Here is a 24,232-nt window from a genome sequence, read left to right on the forward strand (position 1 = left end):
TTGGAACCATGAACAGCCACACAGTCGTGGGTGAAGAGGGAGTAGAGGAGGGGGCTCAGCACACATCCTTGTGGGGCCCCCGTGTTCAGGGTCAGGGGGGGGGAGGTGTGGTTACCTAATTTGACAGACTGGGTCTGTTTGTTAGGAAGTCCAGGGTCCAGTTACAGAGGGAAGTGTTCAGGCCAAGAGTTTGGAGTTTGGTGGCCAGCTTGTTGGGGACGATAGTGTTGAATGCTGAGCTGTAGTCTATGAACAGCATTCTGATGTAGGTCTCTTTACCATCTAAGTGATTCAGTGCAGAGTGTAGAGCAGTTGTGATTGCATCCTCCGTTGATCTGTTTGCACGATAGGCAAACCGGTGTTGGTCAAGAGAGGCGGGAACACTGGCTTTGATGTGAACCAGGACCAGTCTCTCGAAACACTTCATTATGATGGGTGTGAGTGCGACAGGTCGATAGTCATTCAGGCACGTCACAGCCGTTTGTTTTGGCACAGGAATAATGGTAGCGGTCTTGAAGCATGTAGGGACTACTGCCTGGGCCAATGACAGATTGAAGATGGCGGTGAAGACATCAGCCAGCTGATCAGCACATTCCTTGAGTACCCGTCCAGGGATGCTCTCCGGTCCAGCAGCCTTTCGTGTGTTCACTCCGCGTAGAACACCCCTTACGTCGGAGGTCGACAGAGTGAGCACCTGGTCATCCGGGGGTGGCAAGGCTTTGGTAGCCGGCTCCCTGTTGTCCCTGTCGAAGCGAGCGTAGAAGTTGTTAAGCTCCTCCGGAAGGGAGGCATCACTAACCGGGGGGCTGGTGTTTTTGCTCTTGTAGTCAGTGATGGACTGGATGCCTTGCCACATGCGCCGGGGGTCCGAGTTGTTGTGGAAATGATCCTCTATCCGCAGTGTCTGTTTCCTTTTGGCAGTCCTGATACCCTTTTTTATGTCCTCCTCGCAGCTTACTTGCCCACCTAGCTTTGTATTGTCAGCAAACTTGGATACATTGCACTCGGTCCCTTCATCTAAGTAATTAATATAGATTGTAACTAGCTGAGGCTGAAGCACTGATCCTTGCGGCACTCCACTAGTTACAGCCTGCCAACTGGAAAATGACCCATTTATCCCTACTCTCTGTTTTTTTCCGTTAACTAATCCTCTATCCATGCTAATATATTACCCCCAACCTCATGAGCCCTTATCTTGCATAACAGCCTTTTATGTGGCACCTTATCATATGCCTTTTGGAAATCCAAATATACGACATTCATTGGTTCCATTTTATCTACCCTGCTAGTTACATCTTCAATAAATTTGTTAAACACGATTTCCCTTTCATAAAACCATGCTAACTCTGCCTAATCATATGATTTTCTCAGTGCCCTCTTACTACTTCCTTAAGAATGAATTCCAGCAGTTTCCCAATGACGGATGTCACGCTAACTGGCCTGTAGTTCCCTGTTTTCTCCCTCCCTCCTTTCCTGAATAGTGGGGTTACATTTGCTACCTTCCAATTGCTGGGACCGTTCTAGAATCTAGGGAATTTCAGAAGATCACAACCAAGGCATCCACTATCTCTGTAGCCACCTCTTTTAGAACCCTAGGATGTAGGCTGTCAGGTCATGGGGATTTACATAGAAGATAGGAGCAGGAGTAGGCCATTCGGCCCCTCGAGCCTGCTCCGCCATTCAATGCGATCATGGCTGATCATCCAAATTCAGTACCCAGTCCCTGCTTTCTCCCCATACCCCTTGATCCCTTCAGCTTTAAGAAATATATCCAATTCCTTCTTGAATATATTTAATGAACTGGCCTCCACCGCCTTCTATGGTAGAGAGTTCCACAGGTTCACCACTCTCTGGGTGAAGAAATTCCTCCTCATTTCTGTCCTAAATGGCCTACCCTTTATCCTTAGACTGTGACCCCTGGTTCTGGATTCCCCGACCATCGGCAACATCCTTCCTGCATCTAGTCTGTCCAGTCCTGTCAGAATTTTATAAGTTTCAATGAGATCCCCTCTCATTCTTCTAAACTCCAGCAAGTACAAGTCCAATCGACCCAATCTCTCCTCATACGTCATTCCTGCCATCCCAGGTATCAGCCTGGTGAATCTTCGCTGAACTCCTTCCATGGCAAGAACATCCTTCCTCAGATAAGGCGACCAAAACTGCACACAATACTCAAGATGTGGTCTCACCAAGGCCCTGTACAACTGCAGCAAGACATCCTTGTTCCTGTACTCAAACCCTCTCGCTATGAAGGCCAACATACCATTTGCCTTCTTAACCGCCTGCTGCACCTGCATGCTTACCTTCAGCGACTTGTGCACAAGGACACCCAGGTCTCGTTGCACTTCCACTTCTCCCAATCTATTGCCATTTAGATAATAATCTGCCTTCCTGTTTTTGCTACCAAAGTGGATAACCTCACATTTATCCATGTTATATTGCATCTGCCATGTTTCTGCCCAATCACCCAACATGTCCAAATCATCCTGGAGTTTCTCGACATCCTCCTCACAGCACACATGCCCACCCAGCTTTGTGTCGTCTGCAAATTTGGAGATATTACATCTAGTTCCCTTGTCCAGATCATTTATATATATTGTGAATAGCTGGGAATGAGGAAATCTACATATTATAAGGGGTTAATTTCAGGTGCTTGCTGGGTAAAAGTTTTCAGACTTGACACAGGTTAAGAGTCGATGTGTAATTAGAGCTATTGCACGTACCTGGATTACAGCCAAGAGCAGATGTCTGCCCACCTAATGAGAATGTAGAAGTGAAACAATGGGTTCCGTTTGAGGTACCCACTGACCTAACAACTTGCGACCGTAAGCAAACCTAGTCTCCAGATACATGATTAAGATTAAAGAGGACCTCCGGTTACACGATTCATGTCCTGTTATAGATTAACGGTTGACTTATGTGTCCAGGATCCTTCTGTCAATATGTCATAAGACCTGATGATTAATCTAAAATGTATCCTGATAGAGGAACAAAGGAATGTCAATCAAACTTGTTTGTTACACTGTATAAATATGGAACGCTTACGCTGTATCATTGGAATAGTAGCCTCACCCCTTGAGTGGAGGTACTGATTCCCCTTGCAAGTGAAATAAAAGGCCTGTCCATCTGATGAATCCAAGAGTGTATTGAGTCATTACCCAGAGCTAAGAAGTAAGGCACTTCAACAATTTGGAGGTTCCACCGAGATGGCTTGCTGTACCAATTGGTGAGTTAACAGACGCCGAGTACGTTGCTCGGTTAGGAAAAATCCCATCGGCCGAAGGTGGTGTTTTGCCACATTTTTGGGACTTTCCCTGCCAGAAGCATAGCTGCGCATAGTCTGTTTATTCCATTGGACAGTACTGCCATCGGGTAATTGACTCACAAGGTTCGGAGGTTAAACTGCCGTTGTGACTGCTTCCCTTTCAGAAACAGAACAGAGGATCAGCCATGAGGCGCTGACGCCCCGCGAACAGGATCGTGCAGAAAAGGACGGTAGGAAGCGCTGAAATAAAGGTACCAGAGAGAGAAGGTTAAGTCAGGAATTTGATTAACTAAGGAGCTAGCGATTTACTGGAAATTGAACTAGCAGGGTTCCAGCTTGCTGAGAGAGAAGGTTAAGTCAGGAATTTGATTTAACTAAGGAGCTAGCGATTTATTGGAAATTGAACTAGCAAGGTTCCAGCTTGAAGTTAGTTGGGACAAATTGAAGGCCTTTTTTGCTAAAGATTTGGCTAAAGGGAGTAGGGTAGAAGGAGAGAGAGTGGGTGAAGTTAGTTGGGACAAATTGAAGGCCCTTTTTGCTAAAGATTTGGCTAAAGGGAGTAGGGTAGAGGGAAGAAGAGTGGGCGCTTGTCTGAAACACAGTGTCAATGTTTAATGTTTATGAGAGTGAGTATTTAACTACTTGTTATTATCAATCAACTTCGTCCAGTAAGGCTGCATAGGTTGGGGATTTAGTAACACTTTGGTTGTTGTTTAACAAGTGTATTGTTTATTGTTTATTGTTATATGTATTAATGTTTAGCCATGTCTGATCTGTAGAGGCGTCCCACGCAGATCATAGAGTGTTACGGAATTGTTGTATGTTTTAACTAAAATATTTAAGCTGGAAAAAAAAACTGCAGAAGGGGTTGGAAAAGACCCAAGCCGGGGAAGTGAGTCCCACGGCGGAATGTATTGTTGAGAAAATAGTGATGTCTTTTACATGATCCACTAAGCTATTGTGGATTCAGTATTTTCCCCAGTTAGAAATACCTTCCACGAGGGTTGAGAACCCTCGAGTTTTAAAGCATAAGGATATGTCTTAATGTGTTGTAAATATTTTTTTAAAAAACCTTGTTGCAGTCAGTTGACTAAATTCAGTCGGGAAGTGCTGAGTTTCAGTCGCCTAGCCTCAGGCCGGTTATTAAGAGGGCAAATGCCCCACGTGAAGGCCGGGACCATAAAGTAGGCGCCGAAACTCTAAAGGCACTCGGAGTGACAAATGGTCAAGGACTTTGTGACACTGATTTGAAGTAAAGACCAAGAAGATTGGATGTGACTGTAATTTTGATACGTATGTATAGTTTATTAATCTGATCTGTAGGGGCGTACAACGCAGATCACGGATTGTCACAGGAGTTTAGATTGTTTTAAGTGAACCATTTAAGCTGCTAAAATGGGTGCTAGCACCAGTAAGCCACCCGAGAAAGGCACGCCAGCAGCCTTTATGTTAAAGAACTGTGGTCAATCATCCATTGATCACCTACCAAATTGGTCCAAATGGACTGTAAATAAGACTAGACCCTTTCCCTCAGATGCTTCATTTAATATAGAAAGAATTACTTGCCTCGAGGAATGTTTAACAGACAAGAGAGAAATAGAGAACAGCCAGATAAAAAGACTGCCTCTATGTTTGTTGAGTCAGAAGAAAAAAAAAGATTACCCCGAAGAAACACCTTTCTCCTCTATTATGGTAGGATAACAAGGTAACTATAGAAGGATGAATGGAGGGGAATATAGAGGAAGACGTGGTAGAGTAAGAGGGTATGGAGGATCTGGTAATTGTTACAATTGCGGACAACCCGGACATTGGGCAAACCAATGCCCTGCGAAAAATCGTCAGAACCAAACCTCCAATAATGGACCTCCGTTAGAGAATAAAGGTCCTAATTTCACTGTCCATAACCCTTTTTCGGACCAGTCAGGAGGTTACCCTACAAACGGACAGGGATTTAGGAGAAATAGAGAGCAGAATTATTGACTGACACCAGCAGCCCCAGGCGCCACAGACCACCAAATGCCCGTTGTTTCTTTAAATTCACGCAGCGAACCTGAAATTAAAATGCAAATAGCTGGGAGACCTATGTCATTTTAGTAGATACAGGAGTAACCTTTTCGGTGTTAGGGAAAGGATATTCTGAAGGAATGCCTATTAATGGGAAAAAGACCCCGATAGCTGGATTGGCTGGAATACTACAACGCTTGAATCAATTGACTCCCCTCACAGTAAAAGTAGAAGAATTTGAGGAAGAACACTCCTTTCTGTTATCAGGAGATGTCTCTATGAATTTATGTGGCAGTCTGTAAATATCTATACTGACTCTCGATATGCTTTTGGAGTAGCTCATGATTATGGACAGATTTGGAAGATTCGCGGTTATTTAACGTCATCAGGAACCCAAATTTAAAAAATGCACGAGGTTCAAAACCTTTTATTAGCCATCCAGAGACCTAAGCAGATTGCCATTATTAAGTGCCAAGCGCACACGGGGCATTTGGATGAGGTTGCGCTTGGAAACGCTGCTGCAGATAGCGCTGCTAAGTCAGTAGCTATATCAAGTACTGAACGACAAGTTTCAGCCTTCCCTGTTAGGGAAAAGCCAGAGATACCGCAGCCCCCGTCCTTAGATGATGTGCTGACCCATCAAGATAGGGCCAGTTCTGATGAAGTAAAGGAATGGGTTGTTAATCATTGTTTTAAAAACACTGACGGCTTATGGGTTCATCATGACGGCCGCATGGTGGCACCCAAATCATTATTATCACCAATTGCCCGATGTGTTCATAAATTCACCCATGCGGGCAAAGGGGGGATGGCGGACTATATCCTCAAGACCTGGTATGCACCAGGAATCTCAAAGTTGGCAAAACAAATATGTGAAAATTGTACTATTTGCCAGACCATGAATGCAGGGAAAATAAAGAAGGTACAGCCCGCATCCCACCCAAACCCCATGGGCCCTTTTGTACACTTGCAAATGGATTTTATTGAACTACCTGTGTGTATGAGCTTTAAATATGTATTAGTTATTGTTGATATGTTTTCAAGATGGATTGAAGCGTTTCCTTGTAGAAAGAGTGACGCCACTACTGTTGCTAAATGTTTATTGAAGGACATTGTACCTCGCTTTGGGATACCAGCAAAACTGTCAAGTGACAATGGGTCCCATTTTACGGGAACAGTGATTAAGGAACTATGCAAAGCCTTACAGATTAACCAGCACCTCCATTGCAGTTATCATCCACAGTCGGCTGGACTAGTGGAAAGATATAACGGGATGCTGAAAAACAAGCTTGCAAAACTGTGTAAAGAAACTGGACTTAAATGGGTTGATATGTTACCCATAGCTTTAATGACAATGCGGTCTGCTACCAACAGAACTACAGGATTGTCGCCTCACGAGATCGTCATGGGAAGACCACAAAGATTGCCCTTTTCGGCACCTTTAACAGCTAAACAAATGGACATTCATAAAATGGAGGAAGATATGTTGAGTTATTGCATTGCACTAACCAAATGCATTTCTAGTTTCCATCAACAGGTGAAGGAAGCCCAGGTCGATCCCGCTGAAGGAAAGTGCCATACTTTCGAGCCAGGAGATAACGTCTACATAAAAATCTTCAAGCGAAAGAATGGCCTTCAACCCAGATTTGAGGGACCCTTCCAAGTACTCCTGACAACAAACACCGCTGTAAAAGTAAAGGAGCGACCAACATGGATACACGCGTCCCATTGTAAGAAGGCATCAGTTGAAGACAATACACTGCCAAGATGAACTGGATTTGGACTTTAACAAGACTGTTCTCTTTGTCAACGATAATTGAAACTGCCATATTGATTTACCCAGATCCCCTGAAGGGCAAACCATGCATAGAAGAATGTGTACTTTTAAACAGTGATTTCTTTTATATTATATGCTATAACGAGACTATGAAGGTTCAGCTTCAGGATCACACTATGCAGGTACCCCCGTATCAACCCCTGAGTCTTAGGATTAGGCAGAATAAGATAGTAGAAGAAGATAGTGGACAGAAGCTTGATAAGCTATGGGTTACATGCCCCGATACCGTGTCACCAAGTGAAAGAATTGCGAATGAAGGGGTTATCTGTAGTGGTAATCCAAAGGGAGGACTGGCCCTGACGGCCAGGCCAATGTTTTGTAACAATCCAGTTACACAGCCCTTTATTTCAACATTAGCCACTCAGAAAAGAAAACTTAATAGGACAGATAAGAAACAGGGAAGAAGAGGAAGAAGGCTGTTAAACAAGCATGGCTATACATGAGTTATTTGTATGCCAAAAGACAGAACCTTACTAAATGCTGGATATGCAGTCACACCCCTATACATGCAGAGGGTGGAATACCCCTACGGCCCATTCCCTTTGGAATGGAGGAGATGGTAGGGTGGTTATTACAATCTAATACTACCTGGAACAATGAGGATGCCCCTGGTACAGTGTCCCAAAATGGTTTAAACCCAGATCAATTGGAAAATGAATGGAAAGATGCAGGATACAATCTTATAAAATTTGAAGGGTGGTTTCATCCCCAATATGATAATCAAAGGAATCCAGAGAGTCTATTAGTGACGTCAATGGGAACCATAAATAATACAAAAGGAGAAGTCTGTCTGGTAAACGACAATGGAGAAGGATTGATGGTTGGATGGAGTGAGTGCAAATGTAACTACACTTTAATTAAAACTACTACCAAACCACCGGGTGCAGTCGAATGGCCCTATTGGGGACGGTGGAACCTGTCCACAGTACAAATTTGACTAGCAAAAAAACCTGGAAAGGAGAACAAGGAATAGGAATGATGCACCAGATATGGAACAAATTTGAAGCCTATAATAACACCTATTTCATCTGTGGGCATAGAGCATACCCTTGGTTACCACAAAATTGGGCTGGGTCATGTTATTTGGGATATGTAGTGCCCTATATACATCATATTTCATCTTTGGATAGCCACCCTGGGACACGAGCAAAACGAGCCATTACAGAAACTGAAAGGTTCTTTGCTATAGCATTTCCCTGGTATGGAACAGGGAAGCTAGCAAGAGAATCTATAAACATGGCAGCAGTGTTGGAACAAATAGCCAATGATACTGCTGATGCTCTTAGTGATGTAAACGCAGAAATGGTGGCTTTGCGCACTGTTGCCTTACAAAACCGCATGGCTCTGGACTATTTGTTGGCAAAAGGGGGCACATGTGCAATCATAAAAACCGAATGTTGCACCTATATTCTAGATAGTTCAGAAAATATCACCAACCTGGTAAACCACATAAAGGAGGCCGTAAAGAAACTACGTCAACCTGAACAGTGGTCCATGTGGGATTGGATTTCAGGGTGGGGAGGAGCACTAGGAAAGCAAATTTTGGAAGTCTTAATTGCAATTGTGATGATAATAATTCTAATTAGTTTATTGATTGGTTGTTTAAAATTATTGTGTACAAAAGTTCTTATTGACGTCAACTCCTCCAGTACCAATGATGTCTGAATATGAGGATATTAAGGGTGAGACCTTTGATGTAGAATTTCTTAAACTTAGCGAAATAGATTGTCCTTAGAAAGGACAAAAGGGGGGAATGAGGAAATCTACATATTATAAGGGGTTAATTTCAGGTGCTTGCTGGGTAAAAGTTTTCAGACTTGACACAGGTTAAGAGTCGATGTGTAACTAGAGCTATTGCACGTACCTGGATTACAGCCAAGAACAGATGTCTGCCCACCTAATGAGAATGTAGAAGTGAAACAATGGGTTCCGTTTGAGGTACCCACTGACCTAACAACTTGCGACCGTAAGCAAACCTAGTCTCCAGATACATGATTAAGATTAAAGAGGACGTCCGGTTACACGATTCATGTCCTGTTATAGATGAACGGTTGACTTATGTGTCCAGGATCCTTCTGTCAATATGTCATAAGACCTGATGATTAATCTAAAATGTACTCTGATAGAGGAACAAAGGAATGTCAATCAAACTTGTTTGTTACACTGTATAAATATGGAACGCTTACGCTGTATCATTGGAATAGTAGCCTCACCCCTTGAGTGGAGGTACTGATTCCCCTTGCAAGTTAAATAAAAGGCCTGTCCGTCTGACGAATCCAAGAGTGTATTGAGTCATTACCCAGAGCTAAGAAGTAAGGCACTTCAACAGGTCCAAGGACCGATCCCTGCGGTACCCCACTAGTCACTGCCTGCCACTCGGAAAAAGAGCCGTTTATTCCAACTCTTTGCTTTCTGTCTGCCAACCAGTTCTCTATCCAAGTCAATACCTTGCCCCCAATCCCATGTGCCTTAACTTTACACGCTAATCTCTTATGCGGGACCTTATCGAAGGCCTTCTGAAAGTCCAGATACACCACATCCACTGGTTCTCCCTTATCTATTTTACCAGTTACATCCTCAAAAAATTCCAGTAGATTAGTCAAGCACGATTTACCTTTTGTGAATCCATGTTGACTTTGTCCGATCCTGTCACTGTTTTCCAAGTGCTCTGCTATTACATCTTTTAGAATGGACTCTAGCATTTTCCCCACTACCGATGTCAGGCTTACCGGCCTGTAATTCCCCGTTTTCTCTCTACCACCTTTTTTGAATAGTGGGGTAACATTAGCTACCCTCCAATCCATGGGTACTGTTCCAGATTCCATCGAATGTTGGAAGATGATCAGCAATGCATCTACTATTTCTAGGGCCACTTCCTTAAGTACCCTAGGATGTAGATTATCAGGCCCTGGGGATTTATCGGCCTTCAGTCCCATCAATTTCCCTAACACCATTTCCCTACAAACACTGATTTCTTTCAGTTCCTCCCTTTCATCAGACCCTATGTTCCCCAGCATCTCTGGGAGGTTATTTGTGTCCTCCTTTGTGAAGACAGAACCAAAATATTTAGTTGGTTTGCCATTTCTTTGTTCCCTATTATAAATTCCCCTGATTCTGACTGCAAGGGCCCTACGCTTGACTTCACCAATCTTTTTCTCTTCACATATCTATAAAAGCTTTTACAGTCAGTTTTTATGTTGCCTGCAAGCTTACTCTCATATTCTATTTTCCCCTTCTTAATTAATCCCTTTGTCCTCCTTTGTTGAATCCTAAACTGCTCCCAATCCTCAGGATTATTGCTTTTTCTGGCCAATTTATATGACCTCTCCTTGGATCTTATGCTATCCCTAATTTCCCTTGTTAGCCAATTTGTTGGCTTTTAGTCCCATTAGTTCCTCAAGTACTTTTTCTCTACTGATATTAATTACTTTAAGTTACTCACTCTAATTAGCCGCTTGGTTCCCCACTATTTTTGGTATGCTTTTTGTGTCTTCTACTGTGAAGACAGATACAAAATATTTGTTTAAAGTCTCTGCCATTTCCTTATTCCCCATTATAATTTCACCTGTCTCAGTCTCTAAGGGACCAATGCTTACTTTTGCAACTCTTCCTTTTTACAAACTTGTAGAAGCTCTTACAATCTGTTTTTATATTACTTGCTAGTTTACTCTCATTCTATTTTTTCCCTTTTTATCAATTTTTTGGTCATTCTTTGCTAGTTTCTAAAGCTCTCCCAATTCCTAGGCTTACTGCAACATTATAAGCCCCTGCGTTTAATCTAATACTATCCTTAACTTCTTTAGTTAGCCACGGATGGATCACTTTTCCCATGGAGTTTTTATTTCACAATGGAATGTATATTTGTTGAGAATTTTGGAATATTTCTTTAAATGTCTGCCACTGCTTATCTACCATCATACCTTTTAATCTAATTTCCCAATCTACCTTAGCCAACTCACCCTTCATACCTATGTAATTGGCTTTATTTAAGTTTAAGACTCTAGTTTCGGATTTAAGTATTTCACTCTCAAACTCAATGTGAAATTCTATCATATTATGATCACTCTGCCCCAGAGGATCTTTTACTATGAGATTACTAATTAACCCTGTCTGATTACACAATACAAGATCTAAAATAGCCTGTTCTCTGGTTGGTTCCATGAGATATTGTTCTAGGAAACTGTCTCCAATGCATTCCATGAACTCCTCCTCCAGACTACCTTTGCCAATTTGATTTTCCCAGTCTATATGAAGATTAAAGTTCCCCATGATTATTGTATTTCCTTTGTTACAAGCTCCTATTATTTGTTGAGTAATACTCTGTCCAATGGTATAGCTACTGTTTGGGGCCTATAAACTACTCCCACCAGTGATTTCTGCCCCTTGTTATTTCTTATGTCCACCCATACTGATTCTACTTCCTGATCTTCCGAGCCAAGATCCTTTCTCGCTACTGTTCTTATGTCATCCTTTATTATCAGGGATAACGCACCCCCCCCAACTTTTCCATTCTGCCTGTCTTTTCGAAACGTCAAATACCCTAGAATATTTAGTTCCCAACATTGGTCACCTTGCAACCACGTCTCTGTAATGGCTATTAGATCAAAGCCTTTTATCTCTATTTGTGCCACTAATTCATCTATTTTGTTATGAATGTTTCATGCATTCAAATAAAGAGCCTTTAATTTTAATTTTTTACCATTATTCCCTGTTTTCACCTTATTCGCTGATGCACTATTACTGTTAAACACTCTGTCCCTTCCTGTTACACTCTGCTTATTTTTACCCAAATCGCTATACTGCCCCATTGCCTTGACTTTCCTCTTTGGATTTCTAAATTTTCCCTCACCTGACCCCTCCCCTCCCCCTTTTTAGTTTAAAGCCCTATATACAGCCCTAGTTATTCAATTCGCCAGGACACTGTTCCCAGCCCGGTTTAAGTGGAGCCCGTCTCTACCGAACAGCTCCCTCATTCCCCAATACTGGTGCCAGTGCCCCATGAATCGAAACCCCTTCCTCCCACACCACTCTTTGAGCCACGCATTTAACGCTCTGATCTGCTTGTTCCTATGCCAATTTGCACATGGCTCAGGTAACAATCCAGATATTATTACATTTGAGGTTCTGCATCTTAATTTGGAGAAAGGAAAAGGAAAACATTTTTTTTAAATTTTACATTTTAAAAATCTTCAACAACAATTAAAACCTGAAAAATTGAGACTCCATACTTGTAATAGTTTACATTTCAGTGCCAGAGATGTTGTTTGGAAGTAATTAACACTTATCACATAGTTAAAAGGCTACTTAGACTGAAATGGACAAGACTTAACTTTCTGTGGTGAGTTTAGTTTGTATCTACTACGCAAGTACAGCAACTTCACGCCATTCAGTACATTTCAACGGTGAGGCAGAAAGCAAGATGCCGTTTTCGTGAAGCTAATGGTGGAGCAGTGCAACTCGGACAGCAATGTTTGGATATTTGAGTTTAAGCCCGTATCTGCCCCTCGCCTGAAGTTGCTGCACCATTTGTACATAAATCACTGCAAGTGACATTAGCTTCACCATGATTTTGACAGCAAATTATGCCCAATGTATTTTTATCCATTTTGATCATGTTTCATCAATAAGTATAAGGTTCCAGCAGATGACATTGAAAGTCTCTTGCAGCAACAATCATTCCATGGGAAAAGCTTCGAACGGCTCCAAAGTCTAGAATGGCAGCAATTTGCATTACTTATTAACTTACTTCAGCAATCGCACAATGAATTCTGAGATCCAGATCAATAGCTTACACTTCATTTTATTGGCTATTTGATGGACTGCAAGGGGTCAATTTTACAAGTAGTGCATAAATCATGCAGGCTGTTGATCGCCTTGCTCAAATTCCTGATTTGTACTTGACTTACACAAAACTCTGTGCTGCGAGCACTAACTTATAAAATTTAACCCTATAGGTGAAACAGGCAAGTCGTTAACTACTTATTATACCTATTAGTCTATTTATTGGCTGTTTTGTTGGCACAAGTGGCTATTTAACTGGCACAATATAGTGTTGTTTTACACAACTATACTGACCGTTTAACTGACTCAAGTATGGACTGGTGGTAAATAAGACTATCAAAAAGAGTTAGTTACTCTGTTTTTGCTCAAATGTAATGGCCACCAATCAAACTAGTGGGTACTCCTAATTTTATGTTGGCCAATTTATTCCAACATGAACTTGAAAACGGGAATGAGAGACAAACAGCCAATCACAATGTACTTGTAATAATGCCCATTTCAAACATCTCAAGTAACTCGATTGGCATGTGACCTGCAGTTACTAAGGGAATGCAGCCATACCCCATCTCAGGGCCAAAATTCCTCAGCCCCAAGGGTATTCCTGTGGTGCATGTCGGGCTTGACGTGGGATTTCTGATGGGGCCTGGGAACCCACAGTATCACCTGCTACTAATTTGCGCACAGGCACGGTGGGCGGAACCTCTTTCCAGCCCAAAGACAATTCCTGACATTGGAGGTGACAGGGCCAAGGGGAGGGAATTCCTCGCAGTAGCTTCCCTACCACTGAGCAACCTGCATGTCAGGATAAACCTGGCGTAAGGTTGGATCAGAAGTGTAATTGGGGCCCACCAATGGGTCCAGGCCTGATTCCTGGCATGGATCCTCACAGAAATTCTGACATTACATGGTTCTTTTTGGCCCCCTTATAAAAGGTGTCAATCGGGCCTTTCTTAATAAAATTTCCTGGCTGCTGGCACTGGCTTGGTGCCATGCCCTGCTGCCCTCTGGGTATAGATGGTGCTTGAGTGGTCATAATTCTATAAAAGTGTAATAAAAATATTGGCCCAGTAATTCGGGTCGGTGGCTTGCCACGCGTGCAAGCCCCGTATATGCACTTACCCGACGCGCTGACATTTCACCTCCAGGGACGCCTGGAATTCGTGTTTGAAAAAGAAGAATCCCGGGCAGCGTCTGACGTCACGCCGCCCAGGAGTGCAGCCAGCGCGAAGCCTGGAGCGCGCTGTGCAAGTGAGACACGCCCCTTGAGGTCTCAGTTTAATAGGACACGCCCCCAATGTTTCTCACAAGCTGCTAAGCATTTTTACATGCAAAGCAGCATTTTAAATAGGTTTTTGGTATTTTTATGAAGCTTTTGGTAACTTTTATAAACTTTTAAAAACGTTTACATTATTTTGAAGAATCTGAAGTAGTTTTAAACAGAATTAAAGCAATTTAAAGACTTTTAAAAGCCCTAAAATAATTTTTTATATTCCATTTATTTATTTAGCAATGTCGTCGTCATACGTGTCTTCACACTGTTCCCTTTGGGGAACTGTATGAAGTGGTGGAAGGATTTATGACCGTGATTAACGCTCATTCCGTGACCGTAACCATCTTTGAACCAGCCATTAGGGTGGTTAGTCCTATGGCGGGAGGGTTTTACGGGCTCCCACAAGCTATACAAGGAGGGGGGCCACCCACACCCACGGATGCAAATATCCCACTGGATGTCAACCCAGAATTTAGAGCCGGAGCTCCGACTCCACTTGCCGGGACTGTCTGGAGCGGGGTTCTGAAACCCTACCCCGTCTGGCCCAGCGGCGGGGATCCTACCGCTACGCCAAAGGCCCAATCTGATTAGCAACGTGAAATGGCTGGAATGAGCACAATTCACGGCATTAAAAGAACTCACAATTGAACTGATGATGACCTCAGCAATCTCCTCAACGAGGTGGAGGCGCAGCGCCTGCTCATCATTGGTAATGAGAAGTCAAAGGCACCGCAAAAAGGACAGCTGATAGCTTGGTCTTTCAAGTGGCAGCATAGGGCTCCAGTCACGGGGAGGGAAAAGGCGCAGGAAACGTATGGGTGTCACCTTTTGCGCGGAGTGGGCCTTTTGCGTAGCGGTAAGCATCCCCGCCGCTGGGCCAGAAGGAGTAGGGTTTCAAACCCCGCTCCAGACAGTCCCGGCAAGTGGAGTCGGAGCTCCAACTATAAATTCTGGGTGGACATCCAGCGGGATACTTGCGTCCGCGGGTGTGTGTGGCCCCCCCCCCCCATCAGATGGGTTGTGGGAGCCCGTAAAACCCTCACGCCATAGGACTAACCACCCTAATGGCTGGTATGAAGATGGTTATGGTCACGGAAGGAGTGTTAACGTGGCCAGAAATCCTTCCACCACTTCATACAGTTCCCGAAAGGGAACAGTGTGAGGATACGTACGACGATGACCTGTTGCGCAATGCACCTCCTTGAACCCTCAGTCGCAGATGCGAGGGGGCAAATCGTGCAATTGTTAAATTTTTCATTTTATTGACATGTAAAATGTTGGCCCAGTAATTCCCTTCCAAACGCGCGAGTACGGTCGGGGTACTTACGCGTCTGTCCGGAGGAAATGCCGGTTTTCAGCATGCACAGCGCATGCGGGGAAAACCAGCATTTCCTGTCCTCTGAATGCAGGGGTTCAGAGGCAGAACGCGTGCGACTGTACAGGCAGCGCGTGCGCAGTAAAATTCGCCGCTTTCATTCATGCTTTCAGTGAGGTCAAATCCTTACAACTTACACATGAAAAAAGCATGAGTACAGTTGCTCCAGAGGCTGCGGTTGTTTGGGAAAGGGAGGAAAGGTATTTTAAGAAATGCTGAGGTAAGTTTTAAAGTTTATTTTTGTTTTTTAAAACGGGTTTTCAGTACTGTAGGTAGAAGGATCAACTGTGGCTATGTGAATTGAATTTGCTGTGTTTATTAAATGTGAAAATGACTCCAACATTTTTAAGAAAGAAACTTTTCATCAGTAATATATTCTTTTAAGTAATTATGTATGTATGTCTGTATATATTCCTTTGCGTGTATGTATATATTCCTTTACTTATGTGTATGAATGTATGTATTTAATTATGACTTTCAGAGAAAGTAACTTATTGGAAAATCATAATTAAAAACATACATTCATACACATAAGTAAAGGAATATAAAACATACATACATATACGTAAAGGAATATATGCGGACATACATACATAATTACTTATTACTGATGAAAAGTTTCTTTCTTAAAAGTGTTGGAAATGTTACATTACTCATTTTAGAACACTCATTCTCACATTCAATTCACACAGCCACAATTGCTCCTTCTACCTACCGTACTGAAAACCCGTTTAAAAAAAAAATTTAAACTTTAAAACTAACCTCAGCATTTCTTAAAATAACTTTCCTCACTTTCCCAAACAAAAATATTGCCTTTCAGAAGCTCCACGACAAAATATATCTTCCTCCGCAGCCTTGGAACAACTTTACACATGCTTTTTTCAAGTGTAACTTGTAAGGACTTACCCTCACTGAATCCATGAATGAAATCGACGAAGTTCACTGCGCACGCGCTGCCTGTGCAGTCGCACGTGCTGTGCCTCTGAACCCCTTCGTTCAGAGGACCGGAAATGCCGGCGTTCTCCGCATGCACGGTGTTTCCTGAACGCCGGCATTTCACCTGGCCAGATGCGTGAGTACCCGGACCGTACTCACGCATTTGGACCCGAATTACTGGGCCATTATTAAATGATGAGAATGAATGTCACTCCAAGTGAGTGAAGAGAATAGCAGGTCTGTTAATGTTATTGTAGCAACATTTGAGGAAAAGAGAGAACATGCAATAAACAAGTAATAAATAAAATTAAAATGCACAAACATTTTCTCGTTGAAGATGTTGTCAGTTTCCGTCCTCTAAATATATATGTATATGAATAATCATGCATCATATATCACTGGTACTAGCTGTTAATAAAGAAGTATCTGCACTTAACTGAGCATTTGTTTAGAAAACAATACCTTCACTTTCTGAAAGTGCAACAAATTTGGCTTCAAGCCTGCACTTTAGCCAAAATCGGACTTGATGGATGAAAACTCCAACCTCTGCTCCTCTCCTAGTATCTCCACTGTCCCGATGAGGAAGTGGAAGAATTCAGGCAGCTAAGCATCCCTGTTATCATCTGAAAATCTTTCTGTAAAACAGGAAGTGAACACAGGACATTCCCTGGGGTCCTAGTGCCTGTCTTGTACCTGAAACTGTCCCATTTTTGTTCATGCTGACTTCACTGTGATGGTTCTAAAACAACAAAGTAAAAATTCAACAGAAATATTTGAAAAATGTAATGGGCTGGATTTTCATTGAGGAGGCGGGACTACAACTTTCGGGGTTGTAGACCCGGCTCCATCGAGTTCTAGCCAACTCATGCGATTTTGACTTGATTGACCTTGTTGAGCCCGCCCAGCAGGCTCAGCAGGCCAATTAAGGGCCACCCGGCAACAGGTGATGTCACAGATAGATATTTCATCTGTCAAGACCTTTTGACAGATGAAATATCAGCGTTTGACAGCTGTTTGAAGCTGTCAAACACTGACAATCTGTACTCCAGGTTAATTCCTTCCTCTCAGGATGATTTAGAGATCTCCCCGGAACAGAAAGCTGAATGCTGCAACTTTTGACAGCTCGCGGCCATTCTGCTTTCTGTGCCGGTGAGATGAGGGACGCCCGAGACCTGAAGGAAGGAAGGAAGGCTGTAAAGGTAAGTACATGTAAGTAAAACTTCTTTAAACACTTTACACACACCAAACACACTTACCTTTGCACTCATGCACCCATCACTCACCTGAACACTGGACATCTCGACCCCTCCAAGCCCTTCATCCCGACAGCCCGCCTCGCTAACTTGGCATGGTTTGGAGCCGTCGGGAATCCCACATTTCACCAATGAAAATAGGGATTAGGCTAAAAACTGCCTGTTAACTACCTGTTAACAGGCAGTTAATTGGCACTAATCCCCTTCCCGCCTCGGGGGGGCGGGTCCCAGTGCGGGGCGGGTATCCGCCTCCTTTGAAACTGGCATGGAGGCGGGTTGGGGGCAGGATGGGTTCGTGCCCCCCGATTTCGCGATTTTAACCCCCCACACGCCTCCAATCCCGCCTTCACGGCCCAATGAAAATCCTGCCCAATGAGTACATCCCACATTATTAATATGCAGTTAGAGATGTTTTAAAATGAATTGCCCAGTCAAGGCAATTTTAAGTGGCACTGGGATCAGCAAGCTTCAGTTGCATGTTCCTTCCCAACTGCAGCCTGACCACATTTCATAAAACGTACTGCAGGTCAATGGCAAATCAATAGGTATTTGCGTAACTGTTCTATAGCAATGTGGATTCAATAACTCTCACAGGAAAAGGGAGAGGGCGGCAACACTCATCTGAGGGAGAGGTTGGTAAAAAAAAAGGCTTGGGGCACGAAATTGAGGTGCTAACTTTTAACTTTTTGAAAAGTTAGCACCCGGCAAAATCCATTGAAAAATGTTGCAAAATTGGGCGTTTTCGCCCCAGGAGTGAAGTGGGGCGATAAATGAGGCACTGATGGTCTCAGTGGAGCGCTGCAGGGGTGCTATACTGCAGGGGTGCTGTACTGCAGGGGTGCTATACTGCAGGGGCGCTATTGCCAGAGCGCTACCCAATCTCAGCGGACTTGCGTTCAGCAATCAGCCTTCAAGCCTCGACTCCAGCTTAGTCCAGCTCTTAAAGGGGAGGTCATTTCAAGTTGCAGCTGCTCATTATCAGCGTTGCTGCTCGAGTGCGAGCTCTCAGCTACTGAGACAGCTCTGTGCCATGGCTGCTGCCAGGGAGAGGGAGAGGGCTACTCGATTCAGCGATGTGGAATTGGAGACATTGGTGGGGGCAGTGGAGAGAAGGAGGGAATCGCTGTTCCCTTCATCTGGCAGGAGGCCATCGCCACAGATATTCAGGGCCATCTGGTGAAAAGTGGCTGAGGAGGTGTCGGCCAGCACTGTCATAGCCGAACCCTTACACAGTGCCGGAAGAAATTCAACAACCTCAGTCGGGTGGTGCAGGTGAGTACATGCTTGCAGACCTTCTACATACCAGCCTCTGAACCTCTGTCTGTGCACACTGTGCAAACCACCACAACCCACCACTCAACCACCAAGCATCGGCATCTACTCAAACTCACATCCCCATCTCATGCCTTGCCTACATTCAAAGCTATTCAACCATGGCAGGCATATCTTCCACAGACATAGCTGGCCTGTCACTCATACAAGTTCCTCTTTTGCAGGCCAAGATGGCACATAATACGAGAGAGCAACAGCGGACTGGAGGAGGGGAACCTCAACTGCGAGGCCTCCCTGACCTTGAGGAGCGAGTGCTGAGGCTCATTGGCCTGCAGGTGGTGGGCGCCGTGGCTGGTGGAGACATCGACCCAGCTGGGGACAACAATGGTATCTTTATCCCCTCTCCTTTTCTCATCCCACTTCCCCATCAAAGCAGAAGCGTTTAACACTTTCCACCTCCTGATACTGTCTGCCCTCCTTGCTCCATACCTGCCCCCCTGCCCTCACCTTAACGCGAGTCTTGTGCCATTTATGTTTTTGGATAATCTCCCAGCAGATGTGGAGCCTGTAGCTGAGCCCCCCCAACACACTCGGGAGGGAGAGGAAGAGGAGGAGGAGGAGGAGGAGGAGGAGCCAAGCACTGCGTCATTGCATTTCTCAGCCGCAGGCACCAGCTCAGAGACTGGCACTATGCGTTCCTTAGAGATTAGCTTAGCGCAGGGGTCTGCACTGGGTGCTGCACCGGGGCCTAGCAGCCTGCAGCAAGGTCACTCACTTTTGAAGCGTTTTGAAGCGTTTCACTCTGCAGGCAACCTTTAAATACAGAGCAGACTTCCATGATATTGGGCCCCGTTGAGCGCTGAGCCAACCAGCAGTGTGTTCAGCGCTGGGCTCAGCGCTTCAATCATTTTAATGAGCAGGCAGCATGAATTTCACGTGCTGCCTGCATTGCTTTCAATGGGCGCGGGCAGATCACGCATCGCGATCCCCGCACCCGATTTTGGGCCTTATCCAATTTAGCCAGCTTAGACTCCCTCAGTACTGAACTAGGCCATCAGGATACTCAAGTCCTGTGCATCTACAGTCTTCTTCCCATATGTTGCCTGGCATCAGATGTCTATATGGGTGAGGTAGATTATAGTTTATATAGAATTAGCTTCCACAATATTTTAATAACATGACAGTTAAGGATGCAGTTATACTTCAGGTACCTTCTGAGACTTCTAGCTGTAACAATAACAGTCGCTTGCATTTATAAAGTACCTTTAATTTAGAAAAATGTCCCTCAGCAATTTAGACGGAGGTTGGGGTGGGTGGGGGGCGTGGGTGGCAGGGTGGTGGATAGATAAAATGGATAAAGGAACATATACCAAACCATGGTTGGAAAGTTAGGTGAGTTGACCAGAAAATAGGGCTGAGGCACCTGAAGGCAAAGGGAGGGGAATGCATGAAAGTTTATTAGAGTTTGTGAAAAAGTGACCAATTGGATAGATAAAGGGAATGCAATACATGTAGTATATGTCAATTTTCAGAAGCATTCGATAACAAGTCTCAGAAAGCAGTTGAGGCAGGGATCATCTTTTAAGAGAAAATTGGATAAATATTTGAAGCAGAAGGTGGCGCAAGGCTACGGGGAGTTCGAAGAGCAGTGAAATTAGTTTTGCTCTAGAAAAGAGATGATGGGTCAAATGGCCTCCTTCTGTGCTATAAACTTCCTTGGTTCAATGGCTGTAAAGCCAGAGTCGGAGAAGCAGAAGTTGCTGGAGAGGATATAAGGTTATAGAGACAGGATAGGGTCAAGCCATGGAGGGATTTGAAGATGAGGATGAGTATTTTACATTCACTGTTCTGGGGACGACAGGGAGCTAAGGTAAACCAATAAAGATGGACGAGCACAACTTATTGTGGGACGAAATATAGGTGACTGAATTTTTGAACAAGTTAGAGTTTATGGAGATTGGGGAAGGTAGGTTGGTAATGAGGGAAATTGAGAAATTGGGGTATATATTTGTCTTGGGTGGTTCTGCAAAACAGGCAATAGCAAATTGACAGCCTGTTTTAAACTCTGCCCAAATTTCTTTTCCATTCACTTATTGTCAGGCAGGTTAACTATACTACTGGAGCCCTTTAATCATTCGTAAGATTAACAGAAATCTGTTACTAAGTTCTTCTTTCAATGTTTTATGGCAAAGATTGCATAATATATTTGTGAAACTTTCATTTTCACTGTAATAATTACCAATGCGATCTGCAGTCTGGAAAGAAGCTTAGAAGTAGGTTGGCTGTTGCCCAAAAAGAAGCTTCATGCAATTGCATAAATTTGCACCTATTTTATTTTCCTAAGCCTTATGTTTATAACGGAACAGTCTCAAGGGGCTGAATGGCCTACTCCTGTTCCTATAATTTTCCACCTCATTATGCTCATTACACGCAGTTTCTATTCCACCATCTTGTTCACCTCCAGCTCAGAAATGGGACAGTTTCAAACAAATATAAATGTAAGTCAGTAAAATTCAGAATAAGGTAAATGCAAATCTGTTTATGTAAATCAGAACTCTTTTTTTGAGTTGATAAAGTAGAAGTTTAGGGACTGCACTTTCCCCTGAATGTTCTGACTGAGTATAACAGTCCAATTCTGTACAGAACATACAAATTAGATCACTTGTAGTTAGGAAATAATTCTAGAGCTCGACACTACAGTGGAGGCTGGATTTTAACACAGTAACCTAGTATTGCCAGGGTGGGGGCGATGACTGCGTGGATACTAGATTTGTTTACTTTTTAAAAAATATACCAAGTGACCACAAAAACTAAGCAAACTTTAAGTAGTTATAATTAAAAAGTAAAGATAACTAACAAACTTACATTTATACTGTGGCTCAATTGGTAGCACTCTCACCTCTGAGTCATGAAGGTTGTGGGTTCAAAGTCCCACTCCAGGGACTCGAGCATATAAAGCTAGGCTGACACTCCAGTGCAGTGCTGAGGGAGTGTTGCGCTGTTGGAGGTGCCGTCTTTCGGATGTGTTAAATCCGTGTATCTTTAGGTAATGTGTCCTTCAATCAATAGACAGAGACTGCAGAGGAACAATCAACAGGTGTTTACTGGATGAGGGTCTCTCAAAAACAAACAGTACAGATCCTTACTCAGGGTTTATATACAGGTGTGGTCACTGCCGGTACTACAGCATACAGGAGCTGTAAAAAGTAGTTCTCCCCTTAAAGGTACATACACTACAATTCCTCCCCTTTTAGATTAACAGTACCATAACATTCATTTAACAATTAACACATTTAACATGCAACATTAACTGAAAATAGTCCATTTATAAATTCAGTCTTTGGGGCGGCTTCCTGATCCTTTCTGGATAGCGCCTTTTCTGAGTGTCTTGCTCTTGGTGCGGAGGCGATTCTGGCCCCCTGTCGTCGGTTGGTTCATCAGCTTCTGATGCTACTGTTTCTGGGGTAGATGCTACCTGTATATCGGGTTCATCACCAGGTACGCGAGACATGGGGTTGACTCGTTCCTGTGACTCTAGGATCTGGTCGACATGGCGTCTCACAATGTTCTCCCCAACATCCACTGTGTACATTAGTGGCCCCTGCCGTGTACATATCGTTCCTGGTTGCCATCTCTCTGTTCGGTAGTCGCGGGCCAAGACTGGTTGCCCTACATTGAAGCTCCTTGTTGGCTTCTCATTGATGTGCTGCAATTGCTTATTCTCAACATCTCTTCGTACATTTGGTCTGAGCAAATCCAGACAAGATCTCAACCTTCGGTTAAAGAACATCATGGCCGGGGTCTGGTTGGTGACTGCATGTGTCGCATTTCTGTAGGCTAACAGGAAATTGTCCACCTTATGCTGCAGTGGAATGTCGTCATCACACATGGCCCTTACTGCCTTTTTAAAGGTTTGTACGAACCTCTCAGCCAATCCATTTGTGGCTGGATGATACGGGGTGGATGTGTAATGCCTTACCCCATTCCTTTTCATAAATTTCCGAAACTCTTCGGACACAAACTGTGGTCCTTTATCAGAGCAAATCTGCTCTGGCAAGCCGTTCCTGGCAAATATGGTCCGTAGGACTGCAATCGTTTTCTCCGTGGTGGTGGAGGACATTTTGATCAACTCAGGCCATTTCGAGTGCGCATCCACAGCTATTAAAAACATTGAGTCCATGAATGGACCAGCAAAATCAATATGCACCCATTGCCATGGAGAGGAGGGCCACTCCCATGGGTGTAGAGGGGCATGTGGTGGTGCATTTTGGACCTTCTGGCATCCTGAGCAGCTCTTTGTCAGGTCCTCGATTTGCTGATCGATCCCCGGCCACCACACATAAGCCCTAGCAAGGCTTTTCATTTTCATCCCTCCCAGATGGCCTTCGTGAAGCTCGTTGAGCATTCTCTCCTTTAACTTGGGTGGAATTACCACTCGGGATCCACACATCAAGGTCCCCTGGCATACTGACAGCTGTTCTCTTCTGGATGAGAATGCTGGCAACAGTGAGTCGCCATGTGTTGGCCCTCCCTTCACCGTCAAGTCACATACCCGAGACAGTGTCGGATCATTTTGGGTCTCCTTCTCTATATCCGCGTTAGTTACTGGCAAGCGTTCAATTATAGTCGAATAAAATATTTCGACAGGGTCCACTGCTGGTGCTTCCTCCGCAGTAGGCAGTGGCAGGCGTGATAGCCCATCAGCGTTTCCATGCTGTTTCGTGCCCTTATACTCTATTTCATATTGGTTCGCCCCTAGAAAAAGGGACCATCTTTGTAGCCGTTGCGCAGTCATCACCGGAACGCCCTTCTTTGGATTAAAGATGGAGACAAGTGGTTGGTGGTCAGTCAACAAGGTGAATTTCTGCCCGTGCAGATAGTGGTTGAACTTTTTCACTCCCCACACTAGGCTGAGGGCCTCCCTGTCAATCTGGGCGTAGTTACGCTCGGCTGAGGTTAGTGACCGAGACGCAAAGGCTACTGGTCTCTCCGAGCCGTCCGGGAATTTGTGCGACAGCACTGCTCCAATACCATAGGGTGATGCATCACACGCCAACCGAATTGGTAGTGCTGGGTTGAAATGAGCCAACACCTTTTTTGATGTGATCAATTCTTTGTACTTCTGGAAAGCTCGTTTACATTCGTCATTCCACTTCCATGGTACCCCCGTTTGCAGTAGGGTGTTCAGTGGGTGTAGTACTGTAGACAAATTCGGCAAGAACTTATGGTAGTAGTTCAC

The 24,232-nt window shown here is 44.1% G+C and overlaps 1 protein-coding gene across 2 annotated transcripts in view; it reads right to left on the reverse strand.

Annotated features, from left to right (window-relative positions):
• hao2 (hydroxyacid oxidase 2 (long chain)) overlaps positions 1 to 22,532 on the reverse strand; it is a 70,943-nt gene extending 48,411 nt beyond the window's left edge. Inside the window, exon 1 of one of the 2 annotated variants that reach the window (XM_086006800.1) lies at positions 21,859 to 22,532. The gene's annotated coding sequence lies outside the window, so the exon portion shown is untranslated. Of the gene's footprint in view, positions 1 to 16,930; positions 17,164 to 21,858 lie in introns of those variants that run through there. The other variant, XM_086006801.1, reaches the window with a different exon arrangement.
• Positions 22,533 to 24,232: the final 1,700 nt, after the last annotated feature.

This window comes from Somniosus microcephalus, chromosome 14 (genome assembly GCF_052327205.1).
Source record: "Somniosus microcephalus isolate GS21.2 chromosome 14, FLI_Smic_1.0, whole genome shotgun sequence".
Lineage (NCBI taxonomy): Eukaryota > Metazoa > Chordata > Chondrichthyes > Squaliformes > Somniosidae > Somniosus > Somniosus microcephalus.